The sequence below is a fragment of the Dendrobates tinctorius genome, unplaced genomic scaffold, assembly GCF_039654945.1.
Source record: "Dendrobates tinctorius isolate UK_male_01 unplaced genomic scaffold, ASM3965494v1 ptg000009l, whole genome shotgun sequence".
In the NCBI taxonomy this organism is placed as follows: Eukaryota; Metazoa; Chordata; class Amphibia; order Anura; family Dendrobatidae; genus Dendrobates; species Dendrobates tinctorius.
Genome location: NW_027361677.1, coordinates 10979845 through 11001950, shown reverse-complemented (window position 1 = coordinate 11001950; position 22106 = coordinate 10979845). Strand labels below are relative to the sequence as shown.

General features: G+C 43.6%; 1 long non-coding RNA gene across 11 annotated transcripts in view; it reads left to right on the top strand.

The window, feature by feature from the left end:
• The window catches only part of LOC141096282 (uncharacterized), a 352604-nt gene that overhangs the window by 185023 nt on the left and 145475 nt on the right, over positions 1-22106 (top strand). For 4 of the 11 annotated variants that reach the window (XR_012233629.1, XR_012233631.1, XR_012233628.1 and 1 more), the window contains one exon: positions 2354-2590. The exons of the other annotated variants lie outside the window; for them this stretch is intronic. This is a non-coding gene — a long non-coding RNA (uncharacterized lncRNA). The remainder of the gene's footprint in view (positions 1-2353; positions 2591-22106) is intronic. 11 annotated transcript variants of the gene reach the window in all.

Here is a 22106-nt window from a genome sequence, read left to right as displayed (position 1 = left end):
CATAAAACATGCTATAAAGACCTTGCAGAGCACCTTTCACACTATGTCTTGATCCTATCCAGCCTAAAAATGTCTGCATAGCCCAGCACTCAAGGTAGTTAGCACCAAAACATTGTCTGTGGTAGTGCATTTACTATCCCATAGTGTAGCTTGGCTCACTGTTTGAGTTTCTGCCTCCCATACATACAGTATGCTTTATTTCCCCTCCTGCCCTGTACATGAAGAATTGCATAGCATGTGTCCTTCAAGGCAAAAAAAACAACAGTCGACTGTTCTTTGGGCGAGTCTAGAGTCTAATAAATATAATAATGTAGTGGTTTGGACTGGTATATTAATTGATTTGGGAGTTTGATATGAGGTTTCAGCATAATTTTGGATGGATCTGGTCTAGGGGCTGATAATTTTGAATAAATATAGGGGACTTATTGTGGGAAGCATATCACTTCTAAACCTTTATGTTGCCTATACCTGGGTGTGGGGAGAAAGGGAGAGAGACAGACAGAAAGTGAGAGAGACTAAGGCCGGTTTCACATTTGCGCTTCAGGGCGCAGCGACGGCCTGCGCACAGCCGCCGCTAAGCCCTGCCCCCTGCCACGCCTCCGCCGGTAGCGCCACCTCCGGGCAAATGACGCTGCATGCGTCCCTATCTTTATCACTGAGGACGCAGGCCGTGCGCAGCATGCGTTTGGCGGCGCCTGCGTCGTTTAGACGGTGCGCCGAGCACAACCAAATTGTAACAGGTTGCGTTTGGCGCTGGTCGGCGCACCGTCAAAAGAACGCAGGCGCCGCAAAAACGCATACTGCGCATGGCCTGCATCCTCAGTGATAAAGATAGGGGATGCAGGACGCATACAGCGTCATGCGCCCGGAGGCGGAGCTACCGGCTGAAGCGCGACAGGGGGTGGGGCTTAGCGGCGGCCGTGCGCAGGCCGTCGCTGCGCCCTGAAGTGCAAATGTGAAACCGGCCTAAGAGTGGAAGAGAGAGAAAGAGGGAGGTATAGCGAGGGAGGGAGAGATGGAGGGAAATAGGGTCGGAGGGAAAGAGGGAAGGGGAGAGATGGTGAGAGAGAGGTAAAAAGAGGGAGAGAGAGAACTCAAACTTCCTCAGGTCCGCTCATCCGTACTTGTAAGCACTGCACTGAAATTGGCAATAATTGGTCAAGTGCACCATTAGATCCTGATCATGGTTAGAGATGAGCAAATTAGTTCAGCTCCCTCCTTAGTCAGCAGGCTATAGCGCTTACCGAATAAGCTGCAGAGGGAACCTGGCTTCCTGGAGCGCTCCTGCTGATCAGCTGTCCGGCGCCGCAGCTGCATGTGTCGTGGCTGTTTCACTGTCACAACTCATGCATGGAGAGCCTGTTTGTTGGAATCTCCATGCATGTGTTGTGACTGTCACACAGCTGCGATACATGCAACTCGGCGCCGGACAGCTGATCAGCAGGAGCGCTCCAGGTAGCCGGGTTCCCTCTGCAGCTTATTTGGTAAGCGCTTACCATGGCCAGATTCAGTGCAGTTTCCTGCTAGCAGCCCAACAATGCCTCTGGCCTGAACTCTAAATTTGGCAGGAGCTCACGACCCCCCTACAAGTCTGGAAACTGGGGAGCCATGATCCCATGAACAGACAGTAAATTAATAATTCTCTAATTTTGACATACAGCTACTAGGAGGGGGAAATACGGCTTTGGGCCTTGCATTTTTTAATTGCACCACTAGATAAATTAAATAAGACTTTTCGCCATTTTTTTTTTTTTTTTAAATGTTCTAACTCCTTTTAGTTGCTGCAGCTCCACTGCTTCTGGAACAGTTTTTCTTTTTCTTTTGTGCCCATCCATTCCAAAGTTATGACCTCAGAAATAAAAGGTCAGATTTTCCCATTTCCTAACTGGGCGTTTACCAAAGAACTTTTTTCTGTGGGTGTGGCTTTGTTTTGATTGGCCAGTATTAGAGGAGAAAAAGAAAATGCCCACAGAGAACTTCTGTGGTATACGCCCACAGATGGGTGAAAGAAAAATTTTCTATCAATATTTCTAGGGGGCATAACTTTGGAACAGAGAGAAAGAGAAGAAAATTAGAAACTGTTTCAAAATCAGTGGATTGGGTGCTCACGCAAAAATCCAGTCACAGGTCCGTTTTAATAGACTCATGAAACATTGGGATATGCAGTTGTTTATTCAAATACATGTTTTTACATCTCTGTTAAAAATGTGTTTTTATTAATTTATCTCTTAAAATTATCATTCTGGCCAACTGTTCAGACAAGTATTTTGGCAGATGGGTTCCGAATGCAATCATTCCTTGATGTCATTCTATTGAACATGACACTTTTATGTTATTCAACTTTGTTTTACAGGCAAGTTCTAAATAAATCTGTTGCCTTGACCTATCTGGATCAGAAATTTGATTTTTAGTGTCATTGTTACACTCTACATAACATGTGAGAGAAACGTAAAGAGACAGTGGAACAGAAGGTATCACGGATGTGCCCTCTTGGCTACCCATTGAGATGGCTCCTTCTAAAATTTCTTGCTGATGTTGAAGATGACTTGACCGCCAAGAAGCACTCTCAATGTAAATTTATTTGGCAGAGGTATGTTTTTCCTGAGGTTTTGTGACATCCTTTGACTTTATCCCTCTGTTCCTCTTATTGAAATAGGCCAGTGATTTAAGTGGATTAAAACACAAATCTTGTTTGGAAGAGCTTCAGTTTTTGTCACTTCTGATGTCATTTATCCTTGGATAACTAAAAGCAAAATGCAAATTTTTTAATTGATATTATTGTGGTTTGAATGGTGATAAAGTGTAATATATTGTAAATTAGTACTACCAGTGCTTAGCTTAGCTAAATTTTGCAAGGTTGTTGGTTTCTAAGCCCCAAGTTTCGAGTTGTTGAAATATTCCAGATAGGTTAACATCCTCAAACTTCTGCGCTATAATCACCCTCATTTGCACTTCCTTCTTAGCCAATCACTCGTGGCCATTTATTCGTTTTGGTCTATAAAGGGAATTGATGTTACTGGCGATTAGAGATGATAAAATAAATTTTGGAGTTTAATTAAAATCCTGTCACCAAAATGGGTATATTCAGTAACTTGCTTCCGTTTTGATTCAACAAACTGGGTGCCATTTTTTTTTTACCATTAATGGCCACCAAATTTTTAAAAAATCCTAATACTCACCTCACCGCACTGTTCCCGACTCACCGCTCCTACCACCATCACCTTTCCGGTCCTCATCGCAACTAAGCTGTGACTTCTGGCTCTGGTAAAACCCTGGGTGGTTCTGCGCATGCTCACGTAAAATCTCAGCACACATCATAACATCATGACACAATGACCTTTTGCGCTTATGCAGAACTCTTCTGGGCCTCATTAAAGCCAAAAGTCATGACCTAGTGTAAGGAGTCCCAGAGATATCAGTGAGAGCGGCAGGGATCTGAAGAGGCAACCAGGACCAGGTGAGTGTCGATAAGGACTGGATGGGCTGGAGGGGTGAGAGTTGATGGGAGTATGTAAGGAGAAGAAGCAAGCCAGGCTTGTCACATCCATAACTGATTCCGAACTGTCGGGTCTGTCACCTCAGTTACAGGGGGGAGCACTTAGAGTAACAGGATGGTCCCTGTGCTCGAGAAAAGGGGGCATGGCTAAGAAAACAGAAAATGCGCACACAGAGATTCAAACTGTGGAGGCGGAAACACTGAGCGCACGCATGTCAGTGGTGTGAGGTAATTTCAGCTGTGAGGGGCAGAGATAAGGGGGAGTCAGAGGCGAGAGGACATGCAGACAGGAGCTGACCGACGGGGTCCCGCTGACAGGCCGCATGTACCGCTGTCCCCGCCTACATCAATGTCTTGACAAGACTGAGAACTTGGCCGACGACACTGACACAACTGCCCCGGCCGACTGTTCTGACTGGGGAAGGCAAGGTCTGTGTGAGGGATACCGGTGCTCAACGGTACAACTCAGCAGACCAAACAGACCACCGTGAACTGCTTCGGGACAGTCTCCCAGGCCCCAGTAGTACAAGGATTCTCACCGCTGAGACAAGACTGTTCCCCTCCTCCTGCCCTCCATCCATTGGGGCCAGTGCCCATGCTAGAACCCCGGGCAATCACCGCCAGCGACAGGATTGAAAAGAAGACACCGTCAGGACCACAAGAGGACATTCTCAACGCCAGAAAAGCTTCCCCCATTTTCCACAAGACTAACAGATCCCCGTTGTGGCTCACTCCAAGTGGTCCCAGTCAAAGTGAGGGGTACATCTGTGATTGGAGCACAAAGTGATAAATACATAGTTTACATTTTATTTCCCTATTAGTTAAAACCCCCTTAGAAGTGTACTTTGTATTAGGGAAGAACTCTCCCCCTCATTTAAATTTCTCCCTGCGAGGAGTATACTCCTGTGAATTAAACCCTTTGTTAACCCTTGGTCTGCCTCTTGTCCGTTTCTGCATCCCGCTACCTGCTTACAAGTATAAGGATTTTTTTTAATTTTTACATATTATGTTTATTATGCTCTTGGGTCTGCTATAGATGTAGAACATTAATCTCACAGGGAATAACTTTTCCGCAAATCGAATTGTCTGGGAAAAGCCACGCGAACTGGTGACGTCCAGTGTTGCCTGACCCGCTCATTTCTACTAGTGATCATTGGAGCTCTATTTTCTTTTGGCTACTCAGGGTGGATTATGCCAGGTGGTCTAATTAGGGTCTGTAATGCCCTATTGTTTCACTTGTATTCTAATACTAGGCAGACCGGGGGATCATGATTGCTGTTAACCAACAGGTTATTCGGCAGGAAGTGATCTGCCAATGAGCCTAAAGGAAAATAGATAATTTTTAGACATGTCACACCAGTGCAACCCGGTGCACACCAAAAATAAATCTGGTACGGGTTCATGACTCTCACCTTATCGCATCTATTTTGTAAAGCTACTCAATATCGTGAACATGTCAGAAATCAATAATCATTTTGGTGCATCTCGGATACCGCGATGGGCGGCAGGACTAAGATGTACCACGGAGGATTATAGTTGATGGAACTCCCCTGATGAGTCCCAAATAGGAGGAAACGGGTAGGGAAATTACACATGGCTGGCATCTTGAAATATATTATTTTTGAGCTCCATCGATGAATTATTCGGTTAATTGAGTGAGACCTTTTCTTTATGATTATGTCTATGTTTATGGACATCTTTGCAGCAGATAGATTGTTTAGCTGGTGTTAATCAATATATCGTACACTATAAATCTTCCAAAATAACAATTGCTATTTACGCTGTGATATATGTATATGTTACCCGCTGAGGGTGTTCCATTTAGTGTGTGTGCGTCTTGTCATTGTCATTTTAACATAACATTTAATGATTGTTAAATAATATTAAAAATAAACTTTAGGTCTCAGTTTTTCTGCTAGCTATTATCATTTTTGGGGATTTATACCTTTGTTATAGGATCATATTGCTGATTTTATTTCAAATATAAACTACACCAAAATCTGATGAATTACCAGTCAGAGTATAGAGGAAATAACAATGATAAATCCACACTTGGTCTATTAAAAAGATTGTCCTAAATTGGCAAGTTATCATCTGTTCACAGGAAAGGCAATAACTTGCAGATTGCTAGGGGTCTTGTAAGAGTGGTGGACTGTACTGTCACGTTCCTACCCATGAAGATACCAATCGTTGATGTATTTATATAATGTTTGGGACTAGCCTACATAGGGAGGGGTAGATGCTACTGAAAGGCAGGCACTTCCTGATAGTCAGATATGGAAGTGCTGTAGCCAAGGTCAAGCTCAAGTTGCAGTGGGCAAGCAACTATCGCTCATGGTAGTGAGAGACCTTAACAGAATCCATTGCTGACATTCTTGCAACATCCGGAACTCAGGGCGCTGTAAGGGTACTATGAAGAATGCCTTATCCTTTGTCATACAGGGAATGTTGAAAATGGAACCGCAAGAAGGGAAGGTGAAGGATGCTGGGTAGGACTGCAGGACTGGAGAAGATTTTTCAGGAGCTGAGTGAGCCAGAGTACGCGTCGATAGTCCTGGAAGAATGGATAGCGATGTTGATGGCGTGCTGTACTAATGAAACAAGGAATAAGAAATGTTGGGCGCAATACTGGGTGTTACAGTCTGATGAACTTGAACTGTGTTGGAAACGTTTGCTGTTGAAGCCAAATGCGTGTCTCCTAAGTATTGTGCAGCGGCTCCGGAAGATGGAGACCTGGAGAAATCAAAGGCCTGCGGCCTACAAGTGAGTTTGATCCACCCCACACATGATGGCACATCGGGACTGGAAAACGATTTTCCTGTAAAGTGTCGGGGCGATATGGAGCAGAAGCTTGGTCATGGCTAGTGTCGCCGGTCAATTTACAGTCTTAAAATTGGAGCTTCTCTCCGTCCCAAGAGTGTAGTTTTTAGTATGAAATCAAGTCTACGCATGCACAACACCACTACATTCAGAGTTCATAGGAAGCTTGAGAAAGTCAAGAACAGCATTTACGGTCTTCAACAAGTCCATAGACAGTGAACAACCATTGCTCCATTTTCTCAGGTCATTCATTATAGAGCCCAGTACTTGAGTGGGGATAGCCCTATTTTAGGGTTACATTTGCGCTTGGGGACTGAGTGGCACCAAAGGTCTTTCTGTCACCTAAAAGGAGACCAATATTACCTGACATATTACAATTAGACAAACAGATTACAGATTTTGTAATGGACCAAGATCTTTATTGGCAGCATCGTAATTTGTAAAGAGCGAATCAATTCAAACTCACCTTGAGTTCTACGAAATATTTGGATTTGCCAGTATCTATTTTTTTGGCTATTTGCTTCTTGGAAGGGATTAAAAAAGTTTTACACTCAATTCTCCTCGGCACCCCTAAATATGTTCTGACACTTCCACATGTCTGGCGATTTGCTCTACTGTCTTCTATTTTTGGCATGTGCCTCCAACCACTTCTGGCAAGGACTACCTTTCACTTGACTCCACGCCGTAATGTAGAGAGCAGTGCATGTCAATTGCATGCATCATGCCGTATGTGACGGTATGAGACCCAGCCAGAAATTAATAAGGATAGATGAAAAAAATAAAAGACAGACTAGCCGATCAGCGGACCACCATCGGCAGCAGTAACTGGAAAAAACTCTCATTTTTGGCAGATTTGTAAACATTTGCTTTGGGAGGAAAAGGGGTCTAAATAACCCTATTTAGGTGTCTCCCTGCCTGACAGCGGAGCTTTTACACCCTACGTTACTCTGGTGCCCCCGCTCCACGTGGGCTGACCCTTACTGACCCCTACACTTCTCACCCAGAAAGAGGAAAGAGGGTGTCAGAACATATGGCCAAGGGAGACAGGGGTAATAACTTAGAATTATCCCTGAAAAAATCCCCCCCAAAGACAAAAAATGTTTTAATAATAATAGTAGTAAAAAAAAAAAAAAAAAAAAAAATGTATCTGCAAACTGATGTATACAGTGTATGGGATAATAGTGCATTAGCAAAGCAAATGTTTACAAATCTGCCAAAAATTAGAGTTTTTTCCAGTTACTATTCCTTATATTTTTGTCTTGGTGGTTTGTGGCATGGGGTTATTATCTATTATATTTTTGTCCCCGGCAATCTGTTGTACTCCAAGCTGATGTCATTTAGATAGGAGTCAACAGGGTGATTAGGGAGAGCCGCCGAGGAGCGGGGGCGCCATTTGCGTATCAAGAGGGTGCCAACCTCCGCTGTCAGGTAGGAGAGAGATATAGGGCCCTATAGGGACAAATAGGTTTGTGACCGTCTACCTGACATTGGAACGACTCTCTAGTGTTTGTGGCTGGATTTTGAAAATCAGCAATAAGCCTATTTTTGTTTGCCTGTTTTTTGAAGTTTTGAAAACTTTTTAATGATTGGTTAATAAAGTATCTTTTAAGGATTGATTTTTTTGTATATGAGCCGTTGAATAATTAATCCAGAATTATATTTATTAAGAATTTTTGTTACGTTTTTTTCAATTAATATGGCTGGTTTTCTGTCAGGACCAATTAATGTTGAGTCCTGGGTTAATGAGGCTAATCGGGTGTTTTCGGTGGAAGCAGACTATACGGGTACTGATTCTACACCATCCATTAATTCTGTGTTCAAAGAGTTAACTGGTTGCTATAAGAATTATTTGAAGTCCTGGTGGGAAATTAAGGCATTAGAGAATTATATAAAAAATAACATCGTACCAAGAGGACTATGTATTAATATCTCTCCCTCCCCCAGGATTAGTAACCCTAATCTCCTGAAAGTGTGGAGAGAGGAGTCCATTGCTTCATCAGTCAGGTTTATGAAAATTATTTTGGAGGAGGAGAAAAGAAATCTTGAGTTGATCTCAAAAAAACTTAATGAGCTGATTGAAAAAAACACTGAAATTTAAGTCAGATCCAGACTTTATTAGGAAAGAAAGTACTTTACAAATTTCAGTTGAGAGATCTCAGAACAATATTAAGAATCGGAAACATACTCAGTTCATTAGAGATTCGAACGAGTTTAAGGCTAATAAGGCCTACTTTTTTGAGGGTCAACAAGGAAGGGATAAGGACGTGGGGTCAGAACCTTCCTCCTCAGAGGAGGAGACATCTGACACCGAGAGAAGCTTTGGAAACGCCACTTGGAGACAGAGGGGTAGAGGTGGTAGCCAATTTTATAGAAGCAAATGGCGAAACCAAAGAGGGAACACAAGAGGTCAATATGGGGGCAGAGGACGGGGTTACAATCAATCCGGCCCCACAATGATGGGGGAGCAGACCCTGGGTTCTGCAGGCCTGGTACCCTCATCCTCTGGACCATCCTCTACTTCTACCTCTTTTTTGGATCAGAGAGCCCCTTTGGGTTACGATCTGAGAAAGCGGAATTGAATCACTTGGGTGGCAACCAGATTATTAATCTGAGTAGACATGTCCTTTCGACAGGGGAGATAAATGTTTTGAGCAAGGGACTCTCATTCGTCCCGACTACCCGCTTTGACTCATTCTCATGGACTAAGGACATTAACCTCTTTTGCCGTAAATTAAAATGGAGGAAATTCTTCTCACAGAATGATAGAGAACAATGCTTAAGGTTGGGCATTGCTGAAGAGGAATTGGAGGGGTTTAATGTCCTGGTGGAACTTTTGGATGAGAATGAAAAGAATCGGGGTTTGGGTCCACATACAGACGTAAAATTGAAAAGCAAAAAGATGCCTCCTCCTGGTGATTATAACAATATCGATATTTTTTTGAAAGTGGTTGAGGATGACTTGAAGAAACTCCATACTAACAATTTTAACGTTGTCTCCAACTTAAGTGTGAGTGAGTTGGAGGCTTTAGCTGGCTTGGAAAGGAATGGCGAGATAATTATCAAGCCATCAGATAAAGGGGGCAACCTTGTCATCCTTGATCACGACAATTACACGGACATGTGCAATAGAATCTTGGATGATAAGAGTACATATGGAAGGTTTGAAAGAAACCCCACACTTGAATTCACTGAGGCCCTGATGGTTATTCTGGATAGAGGCCTTAATGACAGGATTATTTCTGCCAACGAATATAAGTATATGGCTCCAGTCTCCCCTGTGATACCAACTTTTTATGCCCTCCCCAAAGTCCATAAGGGGTTGGTACCCCTACGTGGAAGACCTATAGTATCTGGGGTAGCTTCGCTAAGTCAGAATGTTGGTATCTATTTAGACAAGATATTACATCCTTTTGTTACGGCCTTGCCATCGTACATACGGGACACCTCTGATCTACTACTCAAGATTGATGGTATTAGTGTTGAAAAGGAAGCCATCTTGGGCTCTATTGACGTTGAAGCCCTTTACAGCAGCATCCCGCATGAGATGGGTCTTAAAGCCCTGGACCATTATTTGGGAATGAGGGCCACATACTTTCAGGGTCATAACAGGCTGGTATATGAATTGATGGACTTCATCTTGACTCATAACTACTTTATCTTCAATGGCAAGTACTTCCACCAGCTCAGGGGGACCGCAATGGGTTGTTCCTGTGCGCCCTCGTATGTGAATCTCCTCCTGGGCTGGTGGGAGGAAACAATGGTTTTTACCGGTGCCGAGGAATGGTGGACTAACAAGGTAGCTGCTTGGTACCGCTATATAGATGACGTGTTCGTCATATGGTCGGGATCAAGAGCGGAGTTTGAAACATTTGTGCAGGAACTAAATGTAAATCCAATCGGCTTGAGATTCACCTCGGAAAGCAGTGAGAAGGAGTTGGCTTTTCTTGACATAAAAGTTGCGAAAGATCCTCAGGGAGTCTTATTGACGAGTGTACACTGAAAGCCTACAGCCACGAATTCCCTCTTGCGGTGGGACAGTTGTCATCCTGTCCCACTCAAGCGGGGTATTCCACGTGGCCAATATCTTAGAACCGGAAGGAACTGTTCGGACCCGGAGACCTTCAGAGTGCAAGCATATGAACTCAGAAATCGGTTTAGGGAACGGGGATATCCCTTATCATGTCTTGGAACCCGCCTTTAAAAATGCCTTAGAAAGGGAGAGACGCACACTACTGCAGCCCAAAGCTCGAATTGAGGACAGTGGTGTTGTAAGAGTGATAGGGACCTATGATAATCAAGTAGATCAGGTATATAGGATTCTAAACAAACATTGGCGCATTCTACAGGCGGATGTGGATTTATCAGACATGATTTCTAGAAAACCCCAAATCACCTTCCGCAAGGGCCGTTCTATTAGAGATAGACATGTGCATAGCCACTATAGAAGAGCAAAACAGGAGGGTACGTGGTTGGATAGGAAGATCTGTGGTACCTTTAGATGTGGTAACTGCTCCTTCTGTGGATATGTGGCTTCTGGAAAAAACTTTACGAGCGTGGCCAATGGAAGAAGATTTTTCGCTAGAGACTTCGCGAACTGTAAAACCGTAGGGGTTGTCTATATGGCAACTTGCTCCTGCCCAAAAAATTATATCGGCAAAACAAAAAGGGAGTTTAGGAGAAGAATAAGCGAGCACCTTGGGGACGTAAGAAATAAGAGGGACACCCCTGTGGCTCGCCATGTATGGGAGGAACATGGGGGGAATGGAAACGTTCTCTCCTTTTGTGTTCTGGAGGTTGTCAAGCAAAATGGAAGACAGGGTGATTGGAACAGATTAATTCTGCAAAAGGAAGCTCGGTGGATATTTAAAATGGAATCTGTGGCCCCCAAGGGCCTCAATGAACAACTTACGTATGGATGCTTCATTTGAGAACTACCCGGTATTATTATCCCGGTATCTATTTGCCTTTATTGTTATTAATGCAGTAAAACCTCGGTCCATCCATAGATCTATGAGATGATCTGTGGTTGTTGTGGGTATAATAGGGCCATCAATTCCCACTATCATTCATATCAATAAAGGTTAACAATGGGGGTGGTGATTTGGATTTAACCCCTTAAGAGGTCTATGTATATATTATATTCCCTATATGAGATAGGGGGGACTCCACACTAAATGTGGATATCACCAGAGATGGAAGGGACTTTGATACAGGGTTATTTCCTATTAAGGGTTAACGGTCTGTTGTCCCTGCTGTGGGGTTAATTGCGGGGTTAATTCCTATTAAGGGTTAACAGTTTTGTTATCCCTGGTATCTCTAGTTGCGGTTTGAGGAAGTGATGCTTGTCACAGTTATAGACGACACATTGAAATGTTTTATTACACAGTGTGTTTATGTGCCATGATCTTTACAGGCATGCCATAAAATAAGAGCGCGCGTTTGTTTTGGCAGTGAGGGAGGAGGAAGCTTCTCCCTTGTTTTGGTATGCACGATGCATCTATGAGTGTGTACTTTTGCCTAGTGCTAGAGATCCTTGATGCAGCGATCTGCTGCTTTGGTCTGGACATGCACGCTGAGAGAGAGGGACTCAGGATCTGTATTGTGCCCCTGTGGCTTGTACGTCAGACGCGTCTAGGACTTGTGACGTCGGCTGGGGCGTGCACATGGGTACATGGGAGACGTATCAGCACTTATGTGGCTGAAATGGTAAATGATCCACTACATAATGGCGGCGTCAGATAGGAAGTAAATGAAAGGAGGTATTTTTGGGACCTAAAATCATGGCGCAGATGAACTATATGAAGTGGAGACATATAAGGAGCATAAGTACTATGACCCCATTTTCCTCTATCACTTTGACTAGGTTGTAAGGTCGCTATAAATGACCAGTGGTCACCACATACCCATTGATACCTGCAACCAGGCATGACATCTGATGCTCGGAGGGAGCATTCATAATACATCATGGGCCTCCTGATGAACTCCTTTTACGGGAGGGAAACGCGTCGAGGCGATTTTTCATTGGCCATGAGCTAAGTTCTTACATATTTGTCAATTTTGTTGATTTAATACTTGGGGATAGTGCAATTTGAGCCGGGTGATCAATGGCTTATTGTTTTTGGGCATGAAGCAATATGAAAATATGCTGTTGTGCCGGATTAGAGGTAATAGCAGCGGTTGGTGATTTTTGAAGTTTTGAAAACTTTTTAATGATTGGTTAATAAAGTATCTTTTAAGGATTGATCCTGTAGTATTCCGTCCTGCTGTCTATGCTCCAGTCCCGCAGTCCAACTCCAGTCCTGCCTCCTGTGTTCCTGCTCCGTCCTGCTGTCTATGCTCCAGTCCCACAGTCCTTCTCCGGTCCTGTCTCCAGTGATCCTGCTCTGCCCTGCTATCTATGCTCCAGTCCTACTCAAGCCCTGCCTCCCATGTTCCTGCCCAGTCCTGCTGTCTATGCTCCAGTCCCGCAGTCCTAATCCGGTCCTGTCTCCAATGATCCTGCTCGGTCCTGCTATCTCTACTCCAGTCCCGCAGTCCTTCTCCGGTCCTGTCTCCAGTGATCCTGCTCTGCCCTGCTATCTATGCTCCATTCCTGCAGTCCTACTCCAGCCCTGCCTCCCGTGTTCCTGCCCCGTCCTGCTGTCTATGCTCCATTCCCACAGTCCTACTCCGGTCCTGTCTCCAATGATCCTGCTCGGTCCTGCTATCTATGCTCCAGTCCCGCAGTCCTTCTCCGGTCCTGTCTCCAGTGATCCTGCTCTGCCCTGCTATCTATGCTCCATTCCTGCAGTCCTACTCCAGCCCTGCCTCCCGTGTTCCTGCCCCGTCCTGCTGTCTATCTAAACCAGGGGAAGAGTCTTGAGGAGATCATTTGCATATTCCCAGTGCCTTCTGGGATAAGTGAAGAGTCTCCGCGAGCTCAACGATCACTGGGTTTTGGCGGTTGCAGCTGAAAAGAGGAAATCGGAAAACCAGGGGAAGAGTCTTGAGGAGATCATTTGCATATTCCCAGTGCCTTCTGGGATAAGTGAAGAGTCTCCGCGAGCTCAACGATCACTGGGTTTTGGCGGTTGCAGCTGAAAAGAGGAAATCGGAAAACCAGGGGAAGAGTCTTGAGGAGATCATTTGCATATTCCCAGTGCCTTCTGGGATAAGTGAAGAGTCTCCGCGAGCTCAACGATCACTGGGTTTTGGCGGTTGCAGCTGAAAAGAGGAAATCGGAAAAACCGCGCGCCTACCGACGCGCGAAGTTTGGCTCATCTTTCATCGTTTTTAAGAAATCTCAAGATGGAAGAGGCCAGGAGCCATTTGGTGAGCTGCATTTCTTGCTACATGTTCACAGATTTACCAGTGGAAAAGCCAAACTTCACATGCCACAAATGCAAGCTTGTGTCCCTGTTGGAGGAAAAGTTGCAACATCTCGAAGAGAGGTTAGCTACGTTGAAGATCATTAAGGAAGGTGAAGAGTTCTTGGACAGAGCAGAATTATCTCTTCATGTTACAGAAAGAGAAGAAATTCGAAGTGCACCTGAAGAAACAGAGGAATGGAGACATGTGACCCAGAGAAGCAGGAGGATCAGGAGGCAGTCAGCACCCATGCTGCTCAGAAACCAGTACCAGGCTCTCACGCAGGAAAACGATGAAGAAATACATCAGGATAAGACTTTGCCAACAAACAGCAACCTTGTACGCCCTCAGAGTCCTCCTGGATGGAGAAAGAAAAATGTTGTGAAGAAGAAACGGAGAGTGGTGGTCATGGGGGATTCCCTGCTGAGAGGAACAGAGGCTGCTATCTGCAGACCGGATATAACTTCAAGAGAAATGTGCTGTCTTCCAGGTGCAAAAATTAAAGATGTGTCTGACAGGATATCAGGACTCTTCAGACCTACAGATGACTACCCATTCCTGCTACTACATGTGGGGACAAATGACACCGCAAGAAACGACCTGGAAACCATCTGCAGAGACTTTGAAGACTTAGGCAAGAAAGTGAAAGAACTGGGAGCGCAGGTGGTCTTCTCTTCCATCCTCCCAGTGGATGGCCATGGAACAAGGAGGTGGAATAAGATTCTGCAGGTGAACAACTGGCTACGTCGATGGTGCCGTCAGCAACGATTTGGATTTCTGGATCACGGAGTGAACTACTTATACGATGGACTACTTGCTAGAGATGGGGTGCACCTTACGAAGACTGGAAAGCATGTATTTGGAAGTTGCCTTGCTACACTTGTAAGGAGAGCTTTAAACTAGAACAACATGGGAAGGGAAGCAAAAGACCAGAAAAAGCCATACACCTGACAAATGCTATTGAGAACTCTGCTATTAGAAGTGGAAAGGAAGAACAAAGACGAAAGAATCTAATTAATAAAAATATTGGAGAAAGAGAAACCAATCACAAACTAAAATGTTTCTATACTAATGCACAAAGCATGGGCAACAAACAAGGAGAATTGGAACTACTAACACAGGAAAAGAAATATGATGTAATTGGAATCACTGAAACTTGGTGGGACAATACACATGATTGGAATACAAGACTAGAAGGATACAACTTATTTGCAAGAAACAGACTTGATAAACGAGGAGGGGGTGTCGCATTGTATGTTCGAAATGCGTATATCTGCACAGAGATTGAAGCTTCAGAGACTGGGAGTTCTGTGGAAACTGTTTGGGTAAGAATACAAGGACAGAGCAATGGAAAGGACACCATTGTAGGCATTTACTACAGGCCGCCTGTGCAAGCCGAAGATATAGATGAACTCTTTATGCATCAGATGGCCAAGTTCTCCAAAAAATATGACATAGTTGTCATGGGAGATTTCAACTATCCAGACATTTGTTGGGAATCTCTCTCAGGCAAAACTAACAGGTCAAGGAAATTCTTATCCTCTCTTGCTGACAACTTTATCTTCCAAAAGGTAGGGGAGAAAACAAGGGGAACTGCTACCTTGGATCTAATCCTTATAAACAGGGAGGAAATGGTTGAGGAGGTAAAAGTGGCTGGGACCCTAGGAGGTAGCGACCATGCTATTTTAGAATTTTGGATAACTAGAGGTGGAAGACCTGTGAAGACTCAGACGTCAAGGTTAGATTTCAGAAAGGCAGATTTTAAGGGATTCAGAAAGAGAATTGGAGGGATCCAATGGCTGGATATCCTTAAAGACAAAAATGTCCAGGAAGGATGGGAAATCTTGAAAAATGAAATTCTCAAAGCACAGTTGTTAACAATTCCAAAAAGAGGGAAGAATAGGAAGCATTTAAGGAAACCAGGATGGATGAACACAGAACTTAAGCACATGCTAAAAAGGAAGAAAAAAATGTTTATAAGATGGAAAGAGGGAGGCATATCTAAAGAAGAATATAATGCTGTCTGCAGAACCTGCAGGGCACAAATCAGATTAGCTAAAGCTGAAAATGAACTGAGGCTTGCAAGAGATGTCAAAAGCAATAATAAAGGATTTTGGGGATATGTCAAAAGTAAAAGAAAAGTCAAAGATGCTATAGGATTTTTACAGGATGAAAATGATGAAATGGTAAGACAGGATGTTGAGAAGGCTGAACTTTTAAATTCCTATTTTGCATCTGTTTTCTCTCAGAAAGGAAATGCAACATCAACTGTTATTCACTGTCCTATTAAGGGAATAGAAGAATCCAGGATATCTATAAACAGAAAGATAGTGAGGAAACACTTAGCTAACCTAAATGAATTCAAGTCTCCAGGTCCAGATGAATTACACCCCAGAGTACTGAAGGAGATAGCAGAAGAAATTTTTGAACCCCTCTCCATAATCTTTGAAAATTCTTGGAGAACAGGAGAAGTGCCAGAAGACTGGAGAAGAGCAAATGTTGTTCCTATCTTCAAAAAGGGGAAGAAGGTGGACCCAGGCAACTATAGGCCGGTGAGTCTGACTTCTATACCAGGAAAGATCTTTGAACAAATTATTAAACAACATGTATGTCAATACCTGGATAAGAATGAAGTGATTAAACAGAGTCAGCATGGGTTTCTAACTAATAAGTCATGTCAGACTAACTTAATTTCCTTCTATGACGGTATCACTGATTGGGTGGATCAAGGAAATGCTGTAGATATAGTATATCTTGACTTCAGCAAAGCATTTGACAAAGTCTCTCATACAATCCTTATTGAAAAAATGACTAAGTATGGAATGGACAAGGCAACTGTTAGGTGGATTCATAACTGGCTTAGTGATCGGACCCAAAGAGTGGTCGTAAATGGCTGCACATCCAGTTGGAAGAATGTCTCAAGTGGGGTACCACAGGGCTCTGTCCTGGGCCCTGTATTGTTCAACATCTTTATCAACGATTTAGATGAAGGAATTGAGGGTAAACTGATTAAATTTGCTGATGACACAAAGCTAGGAGGGATAGCTAATACTAGAGAAGAGAGAGAGAGGATTCAAAAAGATTTAAATAAACTGGAGAAGTGGGCAGCAACTAACAGAATGGTTTTTAACAGGGAGAAATGCAAAGTACTACATCTGGGCAATAAAAATGAAAAAAAGCATATATAGAATGGGAGGAATAGGGCTAAGTGACAGCACATGTGAAAAAGACTTGGGTATACTAATAGATCACAGACTGAATATGAGTCAACAGTGTGATGCAGCAGCAAAAAAGGCAAATGCAATTCTAGGATGTATTAACAGAAGCATACAGTCTAGATCACGTGAAGTCATTATTTCCCTCTACTCCTCTTTGGTCAGACCTCATCTGGAATATTGTGTCCAGTTTTGGGCACCACATTTTAAAAAAGACATCAACAAACTGGAGCAAGTTCAGAAAAGAGCGACCAGAATGGTGACCGGTCTGCAAACCCTGTCTTATGAGGAAATGTTGCAGGATTTGGGAATGTTTAGTTTGCAAAAGAGAAGACTGAGAGGAGACTTAATAGCTGTCTACAAATATCTAAAGGGCTGTCACATTGTAGAAGGATCAACTTTATTCTCATTTGCACAAGGAAAGACTAGAAGCAATGGGATGAAACTGAATGGGAAGAGACACAGATTAGATATTAGAAAAAACTTTTTGACAGTTAGAGTGATCAATGAGTGGAACAGGCTGCCACGAGAAGTGGTGAGTTCTCCTTCAATGGAAGTCTTCAAACAGAGGCTGGACAGACATCTGACTGGGATGATTTAGCGAATCCTGCTTTGAGCAGGGGGTTGGACCAGATGGCCCAGGAGGTCCCTTCCAACTCTATGATTCTATGATTCTATGCTCCATTCCCGCAGTCCTACTCCGGTCCTGTCTCCAATGATCCTGCTCGGTCCTGCTATCTATGCTCCAGTCCCGCAGTCCTTCTCCGGTCCTGTCTCCAGTGATCCTGCTCTGTCGTGCTATCTATACTCCAGTCCATCCTGAGCCGCCCCTCTCGGTATCGGCTATTGTGGTACCCGAACCCCTGGGCCTGCTCCTAACGATTCCTGTATAGGGGTTGGCTCCACCTGGCAGCTCGACCGGGGCCCCTCGGTGCCACGATCCAGAGGGTCCACTCCTGGAGATTTTCCTCACCTGACCAGCCGTGGTAACAATTCACACATGGAGCGCTTTTCTTTTCTTTGTTCACAATTTGAATTCTGGGAGATTCATTAAACTCTAATGATAATTTGAAGATATGATGCAAATAAAAGCTATAAACTAAATTTTTGAATTTATATATGCTTGACTGCCATAGTAATGAAATAACAAGATATGGTTTCTAAATAAATTGAATTCATCCCACCTAATTGTGTCTAATTGTGACTCATGGTCCCTTTCCCAACTGCATTGTTTTATGATAACACCCGTAAAGTAAATTGGATTTGAAGAAGTTGAAAGGATAGCCTTGTGCCCCCTGCTGATCTGACCAGCCAAACATTGCGTCCTATTATGTTCCACAATGAAATATCTAATACCCGGAAAATTCATGTTGTGACATTGTCGCGTTTTCAATTCCGTAAGTAGATTAAGATAATTCAGAGATCAGCAAAGGAGAAAAAGAAAAAAAAAAATAAACCTCATTTTCAAATGCAAATCTTTTTATGTCTGTCAGTGAAGACCATTATCTCTCTGCACATACATATGGACGATGTACATAAATAAGAAACTGGCTTATTGGTAATTGTCTACTGCTGGCGGGATCTAAATCCAGACTTGTTTTTTTTTTTATTTTTTACAAATAGTCTTTTGTTCAGACAACACAAAGCTTTTGTGTAGACGCGGAATAAAAAAAGATGGTAATTTATCCAATTATTTGTGCTCTGACCCAAACACATTGACTGTGGTTCTGCATTATACATCACTGGGAATCTAAACACATAATACAAACGTAAAGCATTGTAATAGCACAATGTGACCAGGCGGATGAAAAATATATAATGCCGCTATAATATGAGCATTCTCCAAGGCTTTGTTCTGTTTTCTCCTGACACATTGCAAATTATCTCTCTCCCAGAACTAAGTAAAACTTATTAGGGTAGTTGGTTACCCCCACTAGTTGTCATTAGCAACTCTACTTATGGTCTGGGACAGATTTAATTAATTTGCATACCTTTTCCCATGAAGCACTGCTATCTCCATTTAAAGACTTATATCTACTCAAAAGAGGTGAATAAACACCGAAAATATTAAAAAAATGATTTTTATTCGATTAACAGATAAAAAAAATAGAAAATAGTGAAAAAAAAACACATAGAGGGGAAAAAAAGTCCTGTACATGGAACTCATTGCAAAACGTATTGGTAGTGGGTATAATGGCAGTACAACATTAAGACTTTCATAAACATAACCCATGGCAAAGACAATTGTGAAAAAGGGCATACGCATACACATTAAAACATAAGGGTACACTAAGCGACGCACCAGCGATATGACCTGGTAAGGATCGCTGGTGCGTCGCTAAATGGTCGCTAGTAAGCTATCAAACAGGTAGACCGACTCAATGACGCGGCAACGATCTGGCGATCCGTATATCGATCTCGACAGTCATAGGTACCTTGTCACACAGCAGCTATTCTGATGACTCCCGCCTGCATCCCTGAATTCTGCTTCGCCAACGAGGTCGCTCGTCGACATCAAACACAGTGATGCACGCTGGCCAGCGGGACGTCAATGATCAGAAAATGGCCTGGGACATTTGAGCACGATCAGCGATATCCAGCAGGGGGGCCGGTCGCCGCTATGTGTCACACGTAGCGAGATCGCTATTGAGTCACAAAATCAGTGACGCAACAGCGATCTCGCTAACGATCTCATTATGTGAGACGGGGCCTTTATACTTCATAATAAATGTGAGTCAAGTACTAAGGTAGGCACTAAACATAATAAAAAGGGGGAGAATAAAGGAAGTTCTATTACCAGTTGTAAGTACCCAGCGGCTCCAGTGACTTAGACGTACGTTTCGCCTGGTGGCTTTCTCAAGGAGTGTAAAAAAACAAAAACAAACTTCCCCAGGAGATTAGAGGTGCAACAAATAAACTATGTGATACTCCTCTATCAGCATCGACCTGGATCCAGATCCTCCAGATAGTGGAGATGTCACCATGCCATCACCAGCAGGACCCCTGCAGCCTGTGATTGGCTGCAGTGGTCAAGTGATTTGAGCAGCACGTCAATGTGTATTTTTTTCTGATGACGCACTTCTAAAGTTACTCGACTGCTGCTGCTAATCACAGACTGTAGCTGTTCTGTGGTGGATAGAACGGTGACTTTTTCTCCTTCTATGTCAGCCCAGATCACGGAACAGACTGCATTGGATCCAGATGTGTGTCAGTCGGTGAGTATCACTTAGGCTGGTTTCACATTTGCGTTTTTTAGCGCTGGAAAAAAACGCATACCTGCGCATGCGTTTTTTCCCCTATATTTAACATGGGTGCGCATACCTGCGCGCTGGTAAGCGCATGTATGCGATTTTCATGCGCTGCGTTTTTTTGGGGTGTGCGTTGGTATTTTCCAGACGCAGCATGTTGCATTTTTTGGCCCTGCAAAAAAGCGCATGCGCACATATGCGCACGTTTTGCGCTAAAAATGGCCATTATAGCCTATGGATGCGCATATGTGCGCACTGGCATGCTCATGTATGCGTTTTTTTGCATATGCGTTTTTTTTTTTTAACCATGGAATTTAGGGGCTTGGGTTAGAGTTAGGGTTAGTTAAGGGGGTTTAGGGTTAGGGTTAGGGTCAGGGTCAGGGTTAGGGTTGGGGTTTGGGTCAGGGTTAGGGTTAAGTATGGTTTGGTTAAGGGTTAGGGTCAGGGTTAGGGTCAGGATTAGGGTTAAGTATGGTTTTGTTAAGGGTTAGGGTCAGGGTTAGGGTTAGGGTTAGGGTCAGGGTTAGGGTTAGGGTCAGGATTAGGGTTAAGTATGGTTTTGTTAAGGGTTAGGGTCAGGGTTAGGGTCAGGATTAGGGTTAAGTATGGTTAGGGTTAGGGTTAGGGTTAGGGTCAGGGTTAGGGTTAGGGTCAGGGTTAGGGTTAAGTATGGTTTTGTTAAGGATTAGGGTCAGGGTTAGGGTCAGGATTAGGGTTAAGTATGGTTTTGTTAAGGGTTAGGGTCAGGGTTAGGGTTAGGGTCAGGGTTAGGGTTAGGGTCAGGGTTAGGGTTAAGTATGGTTTTGTTAAGGATTAGGGTCAGGGTTAGGGTCAGGATTAGGGTTAAGTATGGTTTTGTTAAGGGTTAGGGTTAGGGTTAGGGTCAGGGTTAGGGTTAGGGTTAGGGTCAGGGTTAGGGTTAGGGTTAGTTAGGGTTTAGGGTTTGGGTTAGGGTTAAGTATGATTTGGTTAAGGGTTAGGGTCAGGGTCAGGGTTAGGGTTAGGGTTAGGGTCAGGGTTAGGGTTAGGGTTAGGGTCAGGATTAGGGTTAGTAAAGTCATGGTTTGGGTAGTGTGAGGGGCCACCTAAAAATGTTGGAAAAAAACGCAAACGCGGTAAAAACGCACTAAAAACGCGTACAAACGCTTAAAAACGCTGCGTTTTTTTCATGCATGCTCATAAAAATGCTTGAAAAAAACGCAGCAGTTGTATGCTTATGTATGCGTTTTTTCAATGCGTTTTTTTGCGGGAAAAACGCGCTGCAAAAAAAAGCAAGTGTGAAACTAGCCTAAGTCTGTTATTTTGTACGCCTTGTCTTTTAAGGAGAGTCAGTACACACCCCTTTCTCGACCAACCCAAAATATCTAACCGTAAAAAGTAACTATTTATTTTTGTAAGAAACAGAAAGTGATGACTTTTATTGTTCACCTAAAATACATAATGATAAGGAGAAACCTCTCCATATACAAACTTGGAAAGCGATATAATGTCTGCCCCAGCCACTAGGGACGATCTATCTTAGTCATTCTATTTAGGTCAATTGTGAACTATATATAGTTGTGTGCATCTATGGAGCCAGCCACAGGTGTATGTGGACCTTTGGGTGACAGAGGCACAGGAGGCCATCTAACTGCAAAGGCAGCTTAAAAAAGTAAATCATGATTACCCAGGCTGTTCAAGTCCAGTGGGCCCTAATATCTACTCAGGTTTGCTTGCTGCTTCCCCCAGTTCTGCACATACTGGACAACTAGGGTTGAAAAAAAGCCCAAAGCAATTGCTGCAATTCAACAGCTATGCAAATCTGACAATATGCCATTGGTTTTGGAGATCTGTTGTGAGTTCATTTTTCCCTTCACCATTGAGGTCTGATGAACTCCCTCCTCTGGTGAAGGAAGGTAGTGAGGCTGATTACCAAACACCTGGGCAGCTAGATGATGACTGGGTGGCTGGAATTGAGGACTGGATATAAGGCAGCCGATG